This window comes from Tigriopus californicus, chromosome 5 (assembly GCF_007210705.1).
Source record: "Tigriopus californicus strain San Diego chromosome 5, Tcal_SD_v2.1, whole genome shotgun sequence".
Taxonomy (NCBI): domain Eukaryota; kingdom Metazoa; phylum Arthropoda; class Copepoda; order Harpacticoida; family Harpacticidae; genus Tigriopus; species Tigriopus californicus.
The window spans coordinates 3,257,184-3,261,395 of NC_081444.1; positions in this window are offsets into that span (position 1 = coordinate 3,257,184).

Genomic DNA, 4,212 nt, shown 5'->3' on the forward strand with positions numbered 1-4,212 from the left:
TTATTGTCGCCGAGGACAAGAGGAAGCCTTTGAGATGTGTTCTTAAAACACTTGAGTGCATCATCAGGAAATAATGAGATCAGTTCCAGAACTTATCAGCCTTGTTTGGAGGACAAAGGAAATATGCCTGATCAGAAAGGACCGTGTCGCCATTCTTGGGCTTATCAACCGCTTTTGCTAATCTTTTTAGCTGCTCATGGTCGTGGTACGCATGCTTGGCACAGTTTAATTGCGTACTTGTTCAACAACTACGAACGTAGTAGCATATCCTACAATCTGTTGCCGTTCGGAAGTTGATATTCTTGAGATTAGCTTTAAGCGGGGAATGTTGAATGGAATATAAGACGCAAGAAGAAATGCCAAATTGTTGTGAATATGATCCCACTATTTACTTTGGTCAACCTAAGACAGGCATTCTTTGATTGAATTGTTTATGTGGTAGTCCTACCTTCATGGGAAACGAATGATCTGTCGCGCACAAAATGTCCCATTGGCGACTTCACCAAATTCTGGCCTGCTCAGATTACAAACAAAGACATGATGTACGTAGTATTGCCAACTTATGCTTTGGAAGAATGCAAGCTGCCTTCGAATAGCAGCTACTTGCAATAACGGTCATCCTAACTCAGGAAGACAAGGATCGCTTCTGTTGGTCTCACATCCCGACGAGTTCCTAAGAGTCTAATGGGGTTTCATGCTTTAAGTTTGGTGTTTGAACCAGATCTAAAATCTGTCTCTCTTGCTGGGCATCATCAAATTGATAAACTCCCCTGAAACGTCCTTGAACACTTAAAATTGACCATTCCAGCCTATCGAATCGATGTAGACTTGACATTTGAGGAGCAATCTTCACAGTATGAACGTACGTGGTAGGCTAGATTTGGATGGGGTTCGCTAGCACGTTTTTGGGTTGGTTTGGAGTCAGTTGAGTGTTGTGAATGCGATTTGTTCGCGCTTGAAAGGGTGGAGTTGGTGTTCCTGTCCAGGACTCGGTTGGCACCTGTGCAGCCAAAGTACAATGGGCATGTTGTATCAGGAATGTACACGTCTTGTGCACCTCCAAATACTGGAGCATTCTTGAAACGCCAAACCGCATTCCGTTGTGAGGAGGATGATAATGGTAGCTGCAAGTTCAGTTCGAGTACAGAGAGAGACGGTAGGATATTCAAGCTGATTTATGAGCTGGTCAAGAATAGTTTTCTCAATGACATTTCTCGGGCACAATGGAGTGTGTGTTGTTACTTCCTGGGCTCAGGAAAATGTCAGTGGTTTTGTAATAAATCAAAGCTCCCAAAATTGGCCCCTCTGGAGGTTGTTTATCTTTTGAGCTTGCGCTGAATATCTCTCCGAGAAGCTTGGTCATTGGGCATGCACGCTAATGGTCGAAACGACAATTGAAACTTGGTTCCCAATGGAATCTTAATCATGCCGTGCAGATTGAAAAAAAGACTAAGAAGGTTTTAGTTTTCGTTTCTTTTCAGAGCCTCAGGCTTCGCGAGATCCCCCCAAAAAAGTAAAATATGAATTTGGGTGAACTAATTTCCAAGCGGCAACTCATCCTTAAAGCTTCAAAGGAGATTTTTTTTTTAATCAGTTTTCTAGGATCTTCCACAAAGGCTCCTCATTTTAGTGCGACAACACCCTGAACCCGAATTAATTCAGACATTTGATTTCTCCTCGGCGAAATTTCTTATTTAGTTTTTTGTCTTTAGCTTTATCTAACACAAAAACAAAAGGCTCTCATGTTGCCGTCACGCTATTTATTCTTGGACACTCGAGCCATCTCTTTGAGAGTGACGAGCAAAAAATTGTCCAAAAGAGACGCTTTCCTCCAACATGGTATCAAATGCCAACTTATCTCTTGAAGCTAGCTAGATCCGGAAATATTCGGTATGCAAATCAAGCGTTTCCAAGATTGAAGTCAAGAGCACTAGGAGCCCAATAACGAACCCTTTCATCGTCTTGAATCCACTTTGGCATGCAGCAACTCGAGCCCTGAAGGTCATAGCCAATACCACATGCCATAGCTTCATGTCAGTGGCATATATTTAGGTCTACATGGGCCTTCCGCTCGGCCTATCCAGCAATTTCGCTGAAAGCATGTCCAACATGGCTTGGAAAGGAATCTAGTGATTGGACATGCGGATAATTTGTAAGTTGCCAAACCAGATCGATTGCATAATTTAGGTTGGATTAGCCACGTTGCTTGCGGTTTATCAGAGGCCCGTTTTCGTCGCCAAGTTTGGGATTCAATCGTTCCAAGTCAAGCGGAGCAAATCTCGACAACTCGACAACTCGATTTGAGTCAGATCGTGGCAACACCTGCCTGCTTTAAAAACTCAATTGTTCACCTTGAATGGTGAACTTTAGTTGGGATGTCGGGTTTAATTGCTCGGAAATGCACTTGAGTAAGACATTGTCGCCTTTGGTCTTGATCGTTCCAAGACCCGTGTTCTTTGTTCTTAGGAATCGAATGCTAATTCGTCAGCTCCTCACTTTGAGGGATATTCTTTTGATCCAAATGGAAGCGAATCGGTCTGAAAGGAAACCGAGAATTGAACCCGACCATTAGCACTCTCCCAAAACCCCTCACAGCGGATCTCTATTATTGGAATTCCTCTCGCTCTGAATTGCATCTTAGAATAAAGTACCCGAGGCCAAATCACTATGCGGCTATACTAAGAACTCTGGTCATAACTCTCCCGACAACATTCTTTCATAAAGCAATTAACGTGCGTACAAGACTGAAGAATATCGTTGGCGCAGTAGTCAAAATCCATCTTAATCGTAATCCGTGGAGTCAGACAAGCGATTTGATTTCCATATATTATGGATTGCGGGCGCAAGAAGGTGATCAAGAGCATTAATTATGCTAGATACAAGCCTCAAAGATGTCACAACGAGTTGTGTCATTCCATTCGATAAAGTAACAGTCGGCTTGATTTGCTATGTTAATCTGAATACATAAATTTAAATGGGCCCGCTCTTTTTCGAAGTATTTAAGTGTTGCACTTAGAAGCATTCGTCTTCTTAGTTCATTCGGTAACCACCAGAGGCGTTCATCATCTGAAATAGCACCTGTTAATTAAAATTGCAGTAGCAATTGTCGGGTGATGCTAGAGTCGATTACTTTTTTCTTCAAGGTTAATCTATCAACCGACAAAAGAATGCAATGTTTTGCATGTTTTTAAACCTACCACTTCCAAGTAAGTTTTATCCCTCCAAGAAGCGGACTTGGCTTTGAATCTCGCTCGAGAGCTCGCTCACGCCAAGTAAATCATTACGTTGAGCCCCGCCCATCTTTTAGGTCAATGATGATCTGCAATTATTGCATTGTATCGAGCACAACGAGAGTCAGTGATGTCTCACAACACAGTGCTTCTCTGGAGTAATTGAACCTCTCCCATTGACCAAAAACTACGCAACTCCCAACCCGGCCAATAAAACCTTAATCGCTCTTTCAGACACAACGCTGCCAAAATAAGAAGGGAAGCCTCCAAAACAGCATTGTAAAGATTTCTATTATGTAATCTAGAGCAAAAGTGGAATGTGTCTTGTTGATCGAAGAAACTTACTTAAGCATGCATTTGGAAAGGTTGCTTAAATTCGGTTTTGAGTTAACCGCAAAGGTCGGTGTAGAGTTGCAATCATCGGAATTGGCTCCGTTTCAACCACATCTCCCCAATTAGTCTTGTCACGACCTGTTCACCTGCCCAATCCCTTTGGATGAGCTTCCAATTTTGTGAAGGTTGAATAAAAAATGGGTTACAATATCTGTCGACAACGACAGTGAACAATACGACCCTGTCCTGTCTTGTTGATGCATGTTTCTGGCATGAACACCCAAAAGGTAATCAAGATGCCCACCATTAAAAGCATGCTTAACCCATAAACTAAGACTTATTTGTGATGATACCACCTGATGATGGGTGAACGACTTTGCAAATGTGTCTGAGGAGAACTGGCTAGCTACGGTTTACTTACTCTAGATTCACTTATGGATGGCATAATTGCTCATCAGGCGGCATGAAATATTTTTTGGCTGCACCTGCAAACTTCTGGCAGCTTTATAAAGCTCTCCATAGTTAGAAAGTAGCATCACTCTTTTAGATGTGTCTGAATATGTTCATTCGTTTGTAACAATTCAGATATTATTAATGACTTGTTGCTCTCAAGTAGCTGACATAAATTGCTTGTTGAAGATGTTGCGTC